Below are 17,391 nucleotides of genomic sequence, written 5' to 3'. Positions count from 1 at the left end.
ACTCCAAGGATGAGTTAAAAATATACAAGTGTTGAAGTGGATCCATAACCCACATGACCCATGATTTGAAAAAGGAACAAGCACAACCTTGTTGCAGGAAGAATTATAGTAGAAGCTGTGATTTCATCAGCAGACGTTTCATAGGAGGTTATGTAAACCCAAGAGTTTTGAAGAAACGATAGAGGTTTTGTTTGGCGTGCAGAACCAATGGATTTACCCGAACCCAGATCATGGAAAAGAGAAGTTCTGCAATGCTTGTGAGGATGCCCAAGTGTTAGAATACGTGATTCATTATCTGCGTATGTGGTGATGATTCAAGTACGGGATGGATTGGCCCCCATACCGAAGACTTCTATCATGAGATATCTTATGTTGATGGAAAATCAGAGAGCCTTAAAAACTTAGAAGAGTGTCGACACGACAAACCAAAAGCCTTAGAACGACAGGACGATGAAAACCATGTACAGGCAACCGTTGCCAATCGTAGGTTATACGGTGAGATTTAACCCAGACCCATTTCCTGTAGGAGAAACCAAAAAAATTGTCGACCACCATGAGGTTTTCGATAGTTGTTTAGCATTGGCACCAGACCTGTCAAGTCTCAGAAGGATCCTATTTTGATGCAAGGACTCCTGATTTTGAGGAAAAGGCCATGCCCTTACCAGAAGAGCAAAAGTGAAGGAGTTATCTCGGAGAATATGAGAAGACTGACACCGTCAACGCAAAGGATGGAGTACACGAGTTTTGTTGGAACCGTGACCATGCTTCTAAGGGTGGTAGCACCCCATACCTCTTGGGTTGATTAATGGATTTCCAAGAAGACCCCCAAACCTAACCTTTTTTCTAGCCTCTCCGAATCTCCAGGACGAGATTCATTAAGGGTGGTAGTTTGTAACACCCCAAAATTCTAAATTTTGGAATGTTATATTAAATAATTAATTACGACTGTTTGTTTGATTGTTGTGTGAATGATGGTGTGAAATTGAGTGGAAATTGATTTTTTTTTGAAACTTGAATGAGAGGGAATAAAAGGACTTTCCCAAAACTTCCATCTTGCATTTTTCTTGATCTCCATGAATTCAAAGTCATCTCATCACAAGACCCTAGAGTGAAGATAATATGACTTCTTCCATTTGAAGAAATAAAAAAGGGGGTTGAAAATGATTTGAATTCCATTTAAAAAAATTCAAATTTAGAAACTTTAAGCAACTCAATGAGTTCATGAGGGAAGATAAACTGACTTCTTCAAATTCTAAGAAAGAGAGTTGGAAGTTTCAAAGGAATAATTTGAAGTCACTTTGAAGTTATTTGAATTTCCAAGTTTCAAATCCTCTTGGAAATTATTTAGTTTTAATTCAAATTATTTTTCTCCTAAAAATAAATAAATGGAAATAAGGGTAAAATGATTCCCTTCAATGGAAAATTAGGAGAAAATAAGTTTGAAATCATTTTGCTATTTAAAAAATGATTTTTATTGATTTTAAAAGCAACAGTAGCACTGTTTGACTTTTATGAAATTTAGTTAAACTTGAGAAATAGTTCATCTTATTCTTGGTAATGTTTTTGAACATTTCTGTATATAATATGCCTATGTAATTTTTTATTTACTTTATTCTACAGCAGTTTTCCTTTGTGTTTTTCTAAAAGAAAAAAAACGCACACACGCACCGCCTGGACCGGAACACTGTTCGGCCCAGAGGCACACGAGCCGACCCGCTCCGCCTTTCGGCCCACGGCCTGCCCCGCGCCCGAGCGCCCTTTGCATCGGTCGACCGCCAGCACCTCCCCCTCGCTCACCTCCCACCGCTGCCGCCAACTAGCAGGGCCCATCCCCGGGTCGCCCCCAACCTCCCGCCGCGCCTCTCGAAACAAGATCGCGCCTGTGCCGCCCGCAACTGCTGGCCGCTCCGCTCGGGATAGAGCTCATCCCCTCACCACCGGAGCACCAGACTGCGCCTACAAATGCCCCCGACTCCCCTCTGTCGATCCCGCCGTCTCGCATCTACCCACGCCGCTTGTAGCCGCCTCCTCGTCGTTTTGCATCTCACCGGAGCCAAGGTCTTCGACGGCCCATTCCGTTGTCAGTGAGCCCCTCCGGTACCTACCTTCATCTTCTACCGACTCCCCTACTCCTCGCGCATCTCCTTGACATCTTGCTTTGTCTTAGTTCGAGCCGGAACAACGCCTCAATCGATACTGACCTCGCCGGAGCGCCCGGAGCACAGGAGCTCTGCCGCCTTCGCCCCTCTCGACTCCGACGCCCCGAGGAACCCCTCCACCACCACCGAGCGCATCGCGTCGCGCCGCATCTCCCCGTCGCCTTCCCTGCTGCCGAGGACCGCCACCCCACCGACGGATAGCCCCACCAGAGCACGGAGCCCCGTCGTCCTCGCGCCGCCCATCCGGACGCCCCGAGGATCCCTGCCACCACCACCACGACGCCCGCGCCACGCCGCACCCCTCCGTCCACTTCGCCACCATCGAAGCCCGCCGGAACTGTCGCCCTGTCGACGCCGAGGTCCTGGCCAACGCCGGCGCTGCCGCAGTTGCCCTCTGTGAGCCGCCCCGCCTCCTCGTTCTTTTCTAAGTCTAGGTTTTTTTGTGAACCGTTACACGAAAAAAACACCGTTTTTTTAAACCGGTCGGTTCACTTAGTTTAGCCACGGTAGCCCGTTTTCCTTATATGTCGACCGTTCGCCGGTTAAGCTCCGCAACGAATGGGTATGCACCAGTAGGAATTTGCCACGTGTCAGGGACCTATTTGCGATAGTTTTCTTCATTGTTTAGTCCCTGTAATTAGCAGATTAGTCCCTAAACTTAGAATAGCCACAACTTTTTAATCGTAAGTCCAAATTCGACGAAACCAGTGGCAAAATGTTCGTCTCGAATAGATTTAACCAGAGAACCAGCTTTGAAAACTTTTGGCCAATTTCAAATTTGAATTTATTCAGGTTTGAATTCAAATTTCAACTGGCCATATCTCCTAAACCGTAGCTCCGATTGATGTGATTCTTTTTGCACCATGTCACCGTAGCCAAACCCTACCACTTGGACCATTGTCACATATTTTCACACACCTATGATCTGTCCATGATAGTTTTATTACTATGCAAGTATGCACGATAGATCACATCACGGTTTTGCACCTTATGTCACTTATTGTTGGCACCTAGTATTATTTGCATGCAAGTTATGTGTGTTGGGTTTCCATTTGGTTTTTCGAGTCCTTTGTGTTGCATGTTATTGCTCTCTGGAATGATTGCTTATGTATGTTATTTTACTTTGATGATAGACTGTTCGAAGTGCGAAGCCGAGTACTATCGATCTCTACAATTCAACTAACAGTATCAAGGCAAGTTCACATTTGACCATACTTTTAATTACCTATGTTTTTTTATCTGCACTTAGTCCGTTGTAGTAGGAATGCATGGTAGGGAAATTTATGTAGGTTGGCTATGTTTTTACCTAGTAGTTCATTGAGGTAGGTTTGAACCATATACCTTTGTCACCACCGCTTAAGTTTAATTTTGCCTTGCCAATGTAGACGTGGATTGGGTGTTCATTGTGAGAGATGAGTAACAAAGTAGTAAGTAGGACCAAGATAACTTAATGAACTACCTGGGCAGAGGTTTGGTTTGAATGGTGGCGAAGTACAGTGGGAGCATGCATGGGAAATCCATGGTGGTGCACCACTAGTGGTCCGTCTGCCCAGGCTCAAAGAGATCAGTCGTATTCTCATGTCTAGAAGCTTACGTGTGCAGCCACAAGCCAATATGGGCTCTGGCTTAGTTGAGCAGTTAGTGTGACCCCTTCCGGGATGGGCTAGCAGATGTAGAATGAGTAGGTGTACCGGCCTATCCGTGGGTTAAGGGAAATACTTTTGAAAGACTATGTTTCGGTCATCCTATTATCAAACACCAGGCAGTGCGAGAATTTCAAGGGAGGCGGTCGAGTCTTGTGGGGAAAAGTGCGCAAACCTCTACAGAGTGTTAAAACCTAATCGATTAGCCGTGTCCCTAGTTACGGACAACTTGAGCATCTAGTAGTGGAAATGCTGGGAGATCTCATCACTATTAATTAAACAGTTGGGTTTTACATGAAACTTTGGGAATGGATTGAGTTGGGTTTACCAACTCATCCTATGCTATACACTAGTGGTAGAATAATATCTTTTATTCTAGGGAAAAACTAGCTTTATGCAAAAAACTAAACTTAGAGCTTTCCACCAGCCAAATTGCATGTACAAATAGGTTCATTATTCTTATGATGTGACTTGCCAGTACATTCAATGTACTGACCTACAGGGCTGCAACGTCTTATGTTGCAGGAATTTTCTATGATGAGTAAGAGTTACGTTGTAGGGTTACGTTCTACACTTAACTTGCCGTTGGCGTTGATGGACTCCATACCCTTATGTTTGTTTCCGCTGAGACTTATGAGGTATATATATCAGTTTTACGTTATTTATACATGTGATTGCACTTTCATATATACATTGATGTACTGTGTGTGCCAGCATACCAATCCAGGGATGGGACGGATACACAGAGGCTTGGCCGTTTGAGGTCGGGTCGCTACACTTTGCCTTTTCAAAACCTGTTGGGAGCTTAAAGTTTCAAGCCATCACAAGTATGCATCCTTGCCTCCTGCAAATTGATCTGCTCTTAGGAGGACTTGACGTGACATGCGTGTAATATCTATGACTAAGAAGCTCAAGTCAGTTCAATCATGTTTGGCCTAAAAGGCCATCATATATATTGTCTTCTAAGTTTTATATGCAGGATTAACCTGCTCCAGTTTTTGCATATGTTCTCCTTATTATCAATTTGCATAGATGCAGTGCTGGAGCCTTTGGTTTATTTGCAACTGGAATTCAGGACACTGCTACATATAGTCCATGTTGGAAATATATTCTCAAGGTATGAAACATTTTTTTATTACTTGAGATGGAATTTGGAAATTAGTCATCAAAGAAACATTATATCAATGTCTCGTTATTTGTTTCTGTATACCTAATTAAACCTTAGCAATTCACTAAGTTGCATAAATATAGAAACCCAAAGTAGATATTTATAGCTGGTGATGATGAGAAGTCATCTACTATCATTCTATGAGAATAGCCTACAACAAGTAGCTCCACGCGTCCTATTCGTACTGTAGCTGGTACAACATACAAATTGAATGTAGGTCGTAGTATCAATTGTTGAAAGTGTAAATATGTGTTTTGTATGCATAACTAGATTAATTAACAGCCATAATAAAACTTCATTTTTAGCTCATTTTTTGCATGGACTGCAAAAAATCACAATTCACATATGTGTACAAGCATCCATAGCCACACACCCACACTTTTGTTTGTGCATTCTGTTTCACAACCTGAATGAATGTGCCATACCAACAAATGTGTGACTGATAGCTGACTCGGAAGCATCTTGAAGAGCCTTGGTGAGCTCGGATGATTGGGCCAAAGCCTTCTCCTCCAAGGTCTCGCATTTGCGGATGGCATCCTTCAGCTCCTGCTTGACCTCGGCCACCCAAGCTTCGTGTTGATGGCGGGCAGCTTGCTCGGTCTTCAGTTCCGCAGCCGCTTTGTCAGCGGCTGCCTTATTCGCCTCCGCCTATTTCTTGGCCTGGGCAAGAGAGCCTTTGAGGGTCTCAACCTCGGCTGCGCTAGCTGCGATCATAATCAAAGCATTCGAAGAGTTAACCTCTAAACTCATATATCACTTCTGATATACAACTAAGTTATTAACATTATACGCATACCTTGTGTCTCGTCGAACCGCTTGTTAATGCGGTCGATCTCTTCATCAGCCACTTGAAGCTTCTGATTAAGTTCAGAAACTTTTGCGGCCTGGGAGGTTGCCGCCAACAGGGAAGCATGTTACAATAACAAAGCAACATGTTAGCTCTCCCGAATACTATGTGGATCCTCTGTTCGGTTTCTTTTAAAAACCGGACAGAGCCTCAGGGGCTATTTGTTGGAAATATGCCCTAGAGGCAATAATAAATTGGTTATTATTATATTTCCTTGTTCATGATAATCGTTTATTATCCATGCTAGAATTGTATTGATAGGAAACTCAGATACATGTGTGGATACATAGACAACACCATGTCCCTAGTAAGCCTCTAGTTGACTGGCTCGTTGATCAATAGATGGTTACGGTTTCCTGACCATGGACATTGGATGTCGTTGATAACGGGATCACATCATTAGGAGAATGATGTGATGGACAAGACCCAATCCTAAGCCTAGCACAAAGATCGTGTAGTTCGTATGCTAAAGCTTTTCTAATGTCAAGTATCATTTCCTTAGACCATGAGATTGTGCAACTCCCGGATACCGTAGGAATACTTTGGGTGTGCCAAACGTCACAACGTAACTGGGTGGCTATAAAGGTACACTACAGGTATCTCCGAAAGTGTCTGTTGGGTTGGCACGAATCGAGACTGGGATTTGTCACTCCGTGTAAACGGAGAAGTATCTCTGGGCCCACTCGGTAGGACATCATCATAATGTGCACAATGTGACCAAGGAGTTGATCACGGGATGATGTGTTACGGAACGAGTAAAGAGACTTGCCGGTAACGAGATTGAACAAGGTATCGGGATACCGATGATCGAATCTCGGGCAAGTATCGTACCACTAGACAAAGGGAATTGTATACGGGATTGATTGAATCCTCGACATCGTGGTTCATCCGATGAGATCATCGTGGAACATGTGGGAGCCAACATGGGTATCCAGATCCCGCCGTTGGTTATTGGCCGGAGAGTTATCCCGGCCATGTCTGCATGACTCCCGAACCCGTAGGGTCTACACACTTAAGGTTCGATGACGCTAGGGTTATAGGGAATAGATATACGTGGTTACCGAATGTTGTTCGGAGTCCCGGATGAGATCCCGGACGTCACGAGGAGTTCCGGAATGGTCCGGAGGTAAAGATTAATATATAGGAAGTATGGTTTTGGCCACCGGAAGTGTTCCGGGCATCACCGGTAGTGTACCGGGACCACCGGAGGGGTCCGGGGGTTCACCAGGTGGGGCCACCAGCCCCGTAGGCCTACATGGGCCAATAGTGGGAAGGGACCAGCCCCTAAGTGGGCTGGGGTGCCTCCCCACCAAGGCCCATGTGCCTAAGGGGAAGAGGGGGCAAACCCTAAGGGCAGATGGGCCTTAAGGCCCATGCCTGGTGCGCCTCCCTCTCCCCCTCCACTTGGCCGCCACCCTAGATGGGATTGGGGCTGGCCGCCGCCCCTAGGGTGGAACCCTAGGTGGGGCGCACCCCTCCCTCTCCCCTATATATACTCGAGGACTTGGGGCTGCCAACAGACGAGTTCCTCTCCTTCTTGGCGCAGCCCTACCCCTCTCCCTCCTCGTCTCTTGCGGTGCTTGGTGAAGCCTTGCTGGAGTACCACGCTCCTCCACCACCACCACGCCGTCGTGCTGCTGCTGGATGGAGTCTTCCCCAACCTCTCCTTCTCCCCTTGCTGGATCAAGGCGTAGGAGACGTCACCGGGCTGTACGTGTGTTGAACACGGAGGTGCCGTCTATTCGGCACTAGGATCATCGGTGATTTGGATCACGACGAGTACGACTCCATCAACCCCGTTCTCTCGAACGCTTCCGCGTAGCGATCTACAAGGGTATGTAGATGCACTCTCCTTCCCCTCGTTGCTGGTTTCTCCATAGATAGATCTTGGTGACACGTAGGAAAATTTTGAATTTCTGCTACGTTCCCCAACAGTGGCATCATGAGCTAGGTCTATGCATAGTTTCTATGCACGAGTAGAACACAAAGTAGTTGTGGGCGTTGATTTTGTTCAATATGCTTACCGTTACTAGTCCAATCTTGATTCGGTGGCATTGTGGGATGAAGCGGCCCGGACCGACCTTACACGTACTCTTACGTGAGACTGGTTCCACCGACTGACATGCACTAGTTGCATAAGGTGGCTAGCGGGTGTCTGTCTCTCCCACTTTAGTCGGATCGGATTCGATGAAAAGGGTCCTTATGAAGGGTAAATAGCAATTGGCATATCACGTTGTGGTTTTTGCGTAGGTAAGAAACGTTCTTGCTAGAAACCCATAGCAGCCACGTAAAACATGCAAACAACAATTAGAGGACGTCTAACTTGTTTTTGCAGGGTATGCTATGTGATGTGATATGGCCAAGAAGAATGTGATGAATGATATGTGATGTATGAGATTGATCATGTTCTTGTAATAGGAATCACGACTTGCATGTCGATGAGTATGACAACCGGCGGGAGCCATAGGAGTTGTCTTTATTTATTGTATGACCTGCGTGTCATTGAACAACGCCATGTAATTACTTTACTTTATTGCTAACCGGTAGCCATAGTAGTAGAAGTAATAAGTTGGCGAGAAAACTTCATGGGGACACAATGATGGAGATCATGGTGTCATGCCGGTGACGATGATGATCATGGAGCCCCGAAGATGGAGATCAAAAGGGGCAATATGATATTGGCCATATCATGTCACTATTTGATTGCATGTGATGTTTATCATGTTTATACATCTTATTTTCTTAGAACGACGGTAGCTTAAATAAGATGATCCCTCACTAAAATTTCAAGAGAAGTGTTCTTCCTAACTGTGCACCGTTGCGAAAGTTCGTCGTTTCGAAGCACCACGTGATGATTGGGTGTGATAGATTCTTACGTTCGAATACAACGGGTGTTGACGAGCCTAGCATGTACAAACATGGCCTCGGAACACATGCGGAACACTTAGGTTAACTTGACGAGCCTAGCATGTACAGACATGGCCTCGGAACACGGAGGACCGAAAGGTCGAACATGAGTCGTATAGAAAATGCGATCAACATGAGATGTTCACCGATGATGACTAGTCCGTCTCACATGATGATCGGACACGTCCTAGTTGTAACACTCTCGATGCGACTATAGCTCCCACGTGTCGAGGCATGACTTAGAGACATAATCGCATTGAAGGCATATGTCGCAAGTTAGGCAATCTTCACAACATCCCATGTAATATGATAATAAAAAGGGAGATAACATAGTTGGCTTACACTCGCCACGTCAATCAAGTGCATAAATAACATTACATCATCCAAACACTCATGGCCCCACTACGGCGCCAAAATAAAAGAGAACCCAACATGCGACACGGTCCCAATCACCCCCAACTGGGCACCACTACTGATCATCGGGAAAGGAAACATAGTAACGTTGAGAGTCTTCGTCGAACTCCCACTTGAGCTCATACGCGTCTCCTGGAGCGGAATCATCAGGCCCTGCATCTGGTGTAATAGTAATCTGTGAGCCACAGGGGCTCAGCAATCTCTCACCCTTGCGATCAAGACTATTCAAGCTTATAGGTAAGGCAAGGTAAAAATATGAGTGGAGCTGCAGCAAGCGACTAGCAAGTATGGTGGCTAACTTATTCGCAAAAGAGAGCGAGAAGAGGAGGCAAAGCACGAGCGAGAAACTAGAGAACCACCTGCGCAATCATTACTCCAAGACCGTGTCCACTTCCCGGACTCCGCCGAGAAGAGGCCATCACGGCAACACACTCAGTTGATTCATTTTAATTAATTAAGGTTCAAGTTATCTACAACCGGACATTAACAAATTCCCATCTGCCCATAACCGCGGGCATGGCTTTCGAAAGTTCAATCCCTGTAGGGGAGTCCCAACTTAGCCCATGACAAGCTCTCACGGTCAACGAAGGAATAGACCTCCTCCCAAGACGTTCCGATCAGACTCGGTATCTCGGTAACTCAAGACAATTCAACAGGTTAAAACAAGACCAGCAACACCGCCCGAATGTGCCGACAAATCCCGATAGGAGCTGCACATATCTCGTTCTCAGGGCACACTCAGATGAGACTAGCTACGAGTAAAACCAACCCTCAAGTTTCCCCGAGGTGGCCCCGCAGGCAGCTCAGTTCGGACCAACACTCAGAGGGAGCACTGGCCCGGGGGGGGGGGGGTTAAAAAATAAGATGACCCTTGAGTCTGCAGAACCCAAGGGAAAGAAAAAGCTAGGTGGCAAATGGTAAAACCAAGGTTGGGCATTGCTGGAAAAGCTTTAATCAAGGCGGAATATCAAGGGGTTCCCATTATAACCCAACCGCGTAAGGAACGCAAAATCCGGGAACATAACACCGATATGACGGAAACTAGGGCGGCAAGAGTGGAACAAAACACTAGGCGAGAGGCCGAGCCTTCCACCCTTTACCAAGTATATAGATGCATTAAGATAACATAGCAATATAATGATATCCCAACAAGTAAATAAATGTTCCAACAAGGAACGGGCTCCAATCTTCACCTGCAACTAGCAACGCTATAAGATGGGCTGAGCAAAGCGGTAACATAGCCAAACAACGGTTTCCTAGGACAATGGTGGGTTAGAGGTTTGACATGGCAATTTGGGAGGCTTGCAAGCAAGTGGTAGGCATCGTAGCAATGGCATAGCAAAAGAGCGAGCAAACTAGCATAGCAAAGATAGTAGTGATTTCGAGGGTATGATCATCTTGCCTGCACAGTTGTCAGAGTTGACTGGATCCTCGAAAGCAAACTCAATGGGCTCCTCGTTAGCGAACTCGTCTCCCGGCTCTACCCAAACAAGACAAACAAGCAACAAGGATACAATCAACCACGTGCAAACTCAAACAACACGATGCAAAGATGATATGCTATGCGGGATGCGATGCGGGATGCAAAATGCAAGATATGACAGGAAATGCAAGAACCTGGCCTCAGCTTGGAAATCCAAGTGTGCCACTGGAAATATGAGATGAAATCGCTTGAAAACGATATAAAGAACGCCGGAATCGGAGTTACGGTTTGGAAATGGCAAGCGTTTCAAAAATGACACCGGTCTGCGATTTACAGCAAGTAGGCATCTAAATGCAATGAGTTGAACATGCTACAGCACCCAAACATGACAACAAAATGCATGGCAGGGATGTACACAAGATGCTTAACAAAAGTCTACCACTGAGCTATGGCCAATTCATCAATTATCAGGTTCAAACAAGCATGTCAAAAACGCAAATGCAAAACAGATTTCAGACTTAGTGAAATTAACACTTGTCTGAAATTTCAGATCACGAAGCCCTCTTCGGAGCAGCAAAACAACATGATACATGACCTGATTAAGACAAGTAAGAACATGGAATGGAGCTACTCAACAATCTTAACAAAAGACCCAAAGTGACCGGGGGCCAAAAGGGTTTAAAAAATATACTAACGGGCACACGAACATAGCTAAAACACAAACAGTTTTCAGACTTAGTGAAAACTGAGACATGCTGAAATATAACTCACGAAGGCATGTAAACGAGCTCGATGCACTCACTACGGTGCAAGTCATGGCAAGGCAATCATACATCCATTAAGAAGGCACAAAATTCTAGCTATACATGGCAAGAACAATGGCGTAGCATGCACGGATCAAATACAATAGCATCGGCAAAATCGCAAATGAGTTGACGATCTGCCCAGATTCACCATGAAGCAAAAGTAGAGCTCGATTGACTCAAGCTAGGGTGCTCCATAATTGCAAACAAAGACATGGATGGATAGAGCATAACAATATTAACAAAACTCCTTTACTGATCATCCTCAAAAGAGGCACGGATCACTAGGAAACAACATGAACATATGGCATTATGAACTAAATAATCCCAGACTTAGTGAAAACTACTAAGTCCCTGAAAACAGATTTACCGGGTGCCTCACTTTGCAAGCTTGCACAAGTCACCACACACATCCTAAAAATGCATGGGTTGCACCTCTGGAAAGATAACAAGATGCTTAACAAAACATATGAGGACTCACAGGCATATCATGCACACAATAATCATGGCAAAAATGACAAAAGTGCTAAACGGAGTAGCAGATCTGACAATTAACTCAAGTAGCCCTCTTCTAACAGCATTTCGGGCATCAAGATGAGCTCAAATGAAAATGATGCAATGGAATGAAATGATGTACTCTATAAGATGAACATTTTGATATGCTATATGCATGAATCGAAGCTAGGGATGCAAAGTTACGGGGCTTCGAACAGGAGCACTTGAATCTGCAATTTCGGGACATAGACAAAAAAATCAACCTCTGGATTAGGGTTTACTGTTCACCCCGATCCAGATCTGGATCGCACTGTAGCTGTACTGTAGATGGAAGCACGCGCAATCCAAGGATGGCCGGTCGGAGTTTCGCCGGAGGAGGCGCGGGGCGGCGCCGGGAAAGTCGGAGGAGGCCGGATCGGGCGGATCCGGCCGCTGGAGGACCCGCCGGCGACGAGGACAGCGCGGTGAGGGGCGGACGGCGAGGCGGCAGCCACGGCGAGGGGCGGCGCCCGCGGGCTGGCGGCGACGAGGTCGCGCGCGGCTCGGGAGCTCCTCTCCCTGGAGCTTGGCGCGGAGGAGCGGCGGGGAAACGGGCCCCGCGGGCCGGCGGCGGCGGGATGCGGTGAAGTGGGCACGACGCCACGTGGCCTTGCGGGATTGGCCCGGGCGGACACGTCCGGCCGTCCGGATTTTGTCCGGCGGTCGGAGGAGGAGAGGGGCTAGGGTTTGATCCGGAATTTTTGGGGAGGACCTATATATAGGCATAGGAGGAGCTAGGAGAGTCCAAATGAGGTGCGGTTTTCGGCCACGCGATCGTGATCGAACGCTCTAGATGATGGAGCAGAGTTAGGTGGGTTTTGGGCCAAATTGGAGGGGTGCTGGGCTGCAACACACACAAGGCCTTCTCGGTCCCTCGGTTAACCGTTGGAGTATCAAACGAAGTCCAAATGATACGAAACTTGACAGGCGGTCTACCGGTAGTAAGCCAAGGCCGCTTGGCAAGTCTCGGTCCAATCCGGAAATGTTTAATCCCCACACACGAAAGAAAGCTAGAAATGACCACCGGAGGAGAACGAAGCGCCGGAAGGCAAAACGGACAACGGGGAAAATGCTCGAATGCATGAGACGAACACGTATGCAAATGCAATGCACATGATGACATGATATGAGATGCATGACAACGACAACAACACACGGAGACAAAAACCCGAACCCGAGAAACTAAATATAACTTAACGCCGGAAACGGCAAGAGTTGTAGTACAAATAGGGAAAGTTACATCCGGGGTGTTACAACACTCCACCACTACGAAAGGATGTCGTCCCGAGATCTAGGACTGAAAGAACTCCGGGTACTCAGAACGGAGGTGATCCTCGCGTTCCCAGGTAGCTTCACGGTTGGAATGGTGTGACCACTTGACTTTGAGAAATTTGATTGACTTGTTGCGAGTCTTGCGTTCAGTCTCTTCAAGAATAGCAACTGGGTGCTCACGATAGGAAAGATCTTCTTGGAGCTCAATGTCCTCGAAGTTGACGGTGCGGTCAGGAGTCTTGAAGTACTTTCGAAGCTGAGAGACATGAAACACGTCATGAACATTTGCAAAGTTTGAAGGAAGCTCGAGTTGATAGGCGAGGTCGCCTCTCTTGCTGACAATCTTGAAAGGTCCCACGTATCTAGGGGCAAGCTTCCCTTTGATACCGAAGCGACGAGTACCTTTCATAGGAGAGACATGGAGGTAAACATGATCTCCGATCTCAAAAGCCAAATCACGGTGCTTACTATCATAGTAGCTCTTCTGGCGGGATTGGGCTGCTTTGAGGTTATCACGAATGACTTTGCACATTTCTTCTGCTTCTGTGATTAAGTCATTACCCAAAAGCTGACGTTCACCGGTTTCAGACCAGTTGAGAGGGGTACGGCACTTCCTACCATACAGAATTTCAAATGGGGCCTTGCCCGAACTTGCTTGAAAACTGTTGTTGTAGGAGAATTCAGCATAAGGAAGACAATCCTCCCACTTCATGCCGAAGGAGATCACACAAGCCCTGAGCATATCTTCAAGAATATGGTTGACACTCTCGACTTGACCGCTTGTTTGAGGATGGAAAGCTGTGCTGAAGCGGATGTGAGTGCCCATGGCCTTCTGAAAAGAATCCCAAAACTTCAAGGTAAATATGCTGCCACGGTGTGAAGAGATCACTTGAGGAATACCGTGCAGAGAGACAATTCGAGAGGTATAGAGTTCCGCCAATTGAGCTGCAGTGATCGACTCTTTGATAGGCAGAAAATGAGCCACTTTGGTGAGTTTATCGATGACAATGAATATAGCATCATTGCCACGCTTGGACTTTGGAAACCCAGTCACGGAGTCCATTTCAATGTGGTCAAACTTCCATTCTGGAATGGCAAGAGGTTGGAGGAGACCAGCTGGCCTTTGGTGTTCTGCCTTCACTCTTCTGCAGACGTCACACTCATTCACGAATTGAGCGATCTCGCGCTTCATTCGAGTCCACCAATAAGCTTGCTTAAGGTCCTGATACATCTTCGTGCTCCCAGGGTGGATGGAGAGGAGAGAATTGTGAGCCTCGTTCATGTTCACTTTATGGAGGTCACCTTTGGGTACCACAATATGATTCTCGAAGAAAAGAGTGTCCTTGTCATCAAGGCGGTAGCACTTGTACTTGGACTGACTCTTGGCAATCCCAATCTTCACCTTTTTCACCATAGCATCAAGAAGCTGGGCTTGGCGAATCTGGTCTTCTAAGGTAGGAGAGACTTGAAGGTTGGCGAGGAAACCTTGAGGAACAACTTGCAGATTAAGTTTGCGGAAAGCTTCACAAAGCTCGGGTTGATAAGGCTTAAGAATCAAACTGTTGCAGTAAGCCTTCCTGCTCAAAGCGTCAGCAATCACATTGGCCTTGCCTGGAGTTTACTCAATACTCGGATTATACTCTTGAATCATTTCGACCCATCGAGTTTGCCTGAGGTTGAGATTAGGCTGAGTGAAGATGTACTTGAGACTCTTGTGATCAGTGAAAATATCCACTTTTCTTCCCAATAGAAGATGTCTCCAAGTCAACAGAGCATGCACAACTGCCGCCAACTCGAGATCATGAGTGGGGTAGTTCTTCTCATTAGGCTTCAACTGGCGAGATGTATAAGCAACAACTTTCTTCTCTTGCATCAATACTGCGCCAAGACCTTGGAGAGAGGCATCACAAAAGACCTCGTACGGCTTGGATTCATCAGGCGGAGTCAGAACTGGAGCAGTGATCAACTTCTCTTTCAAAGTGTTGAAAGCAATATCACACTCCGGAGACCAAACGTACTTGACGTGCTTCTAAAGAAGATTTGAGAGAGGCTTCGCGATCTTGGAAAAGTTTTCAACGAATCTTCGGCAATAGCTTGCGAGACCGAGAAAACTGCGGAGTTGCTTCACGTTCAGAGGAGGTTCCCAATTCACAATTGCAGACACCTTCTCAGGATTCATGGCAATGCCCTTGGCAGAGATGATATGACCAAGATAAAGAACCTCATCGAGCCAAAATTCGCACTTGGAGAACTTAGCGTAGAACTGATGTTCTCTGAGCTTATCAAGAACCAAGCGCAAGTGCTTGGCATGATCTTCCTTGTTCTTGGAGAAAACCAGAATGTCGTCGAGATAGACCAAAATGAAGTCATTGGTGTAGGCGTTGAAGATGAAGTTCATCATGCGAGAGAACGTCGGAGAAGCGTTGGCGAGGCCAAAAGACATGACAGTGTATTCATATGAACCAAAGCTTGTTCTGAATGTTGTCTTGGGAATATCTTCTTCACGAATGCGAATTTGGTGATAACCCATACGGAGATCAAGCTTGGAGAATACTTGGGCACCTTTGAGTTGTTCGAACAGCTCAATGATGTTGGGAAGTGGGTATTTGTTCTTGATGGTCTTCTTGTTCACTGGACGGTAATCAACACAAAGTCGGTCCGTTCCATCCTTCTTCTTCACAAAAAGAACACCACAACCCCACGGAGAAGAACTAGGCCGGATGAGACCCATTTTCTCTTGCATATCGAGTTGCTTCTTCAGCTCCTTCAACTCTTCAGGTCCGAGCTTGTAAGGACGTTTGCACACAGGTTCCGTACCAGGCTCAAGATCAATAACGAATTCAACTGGCCGGTGCGGAGGCATTCCTGGGAGCTCTTCTGGAAAGACGTATTGATATTCGCAAACGACTGGAATTTGTGAAATAGCGTCCAATTCACCCTTCTCATTGAGAGAAAACAGACGGATGGAATTATCCCGAGTGGCAAAGACAATTACATCCTTAGACGAATGAGTCAATTGAATCTGCCTGGCTGCATAATCAAGCTGAGCCTTGTGCTTAGAAAGCCAATCCATCCCGAGAATAAGATCAATATCCGAGTTACCAAGAACCATTGGAGAAGCCAGAAACTTGAAATCACCCATCAAGATAGAAATATCCGGAACCATCAAACTAGAACTCAGACGCTTAGCCGGAGAGACGACTTGCATAGCTCTAGGCAAAGCCTTAGTACTAAAATTGTTCTCCGATGCAAATGGGAATGACATGAAGGAATGCGATGCACCAGAGTCAAAAAGTACTTTTGCGGGAATATCATTAACAGGAAGGTTACCCATGATCACATCTGACGAGTCCTCTTCCTGAGCTGCATTCATCAAATTGACCTTGGCATGCTTGCGGTTATGCTTGACCACAGCTGTACTTGCCGATCTGACAGGAGGAGGAGGAGGAAGACGCCTCTGGTTGAGACACTTGTTGGCATAGTGGCCCTTCTATTGGCACTTGTTGCACGTGACCTCTGAAAGCGGACGGTGATATGGAGCACTCGATCTTGGAGCTTGAGACGAAGCCTTGTTCTGAAAGCCAGGGTTGGGTGGGTGGGAAGAACCACTCCCACCTTTGCTCTTCTGCTGATACGGCTGACGGAACGGAGGAGGAGGGAGCCAAAACTTCTGCTGCTTGGCCACTTGAGTAGAGGAAGAAGGAGTAACATCTCTGACTCGCTTCCTGGAAGCATCACACCTCAACTGAGCAGCCTCTTGCTTCAGTGCCATGTTGTAGAACTCATTGTATCTCAAGGGCTCGAAGAGGACAAGAGCGAGCTGAATATCTTCTCTGAGACCACCCCTGAACTGATATATCATGCTCTTCTCATCAGGCACGTCCTGCTTGGCAAAGCGGGCGAGCTTCTAGAACAACTTGTTGTAGTCATAGACAGACAAAGAGCCTTGCTTCAGATTGCGGAATTCCTCACGCTTGCTTTCAACCACGCTCTGCGGAATATGATGAGCTCGGAAATCTCGACGGAAATCATCCCAAGTGATAACACGTCCACCTCTGGAATCCTTGTACTGCTAGAACCATTCTGCAGCTTGATCTTTGAGTTGGAAGGAAGCGAACTTGACAAAGTCCTCAGGCCTGATGTTACTGCACTCGAAATGCTTACACAGATCCACAAGCCAATCGTCAGCATCGGTTGCCTCAACACAATTGCTGAAAGTCT

The sequence above is a fragment of the Triticum urartu genome, chromosome 7A, assembly GCF_056163025.1.
Source record: "Triticum urartu cultivar PI428250 chromosome 7A, HENAU_Tu73, whole genome shotgun sequence".
Lineage (NCBI taxonomy): Eukaryota > Viridiplantae > Streptophyta > Magnoliopsida > Poales > Poaceae > Triticum > Triticum urartu.
The sequence above is the reverse complement of the archived record's forward strand: the minus strand, read 5'-3'. Positions refer to the sequence as shown.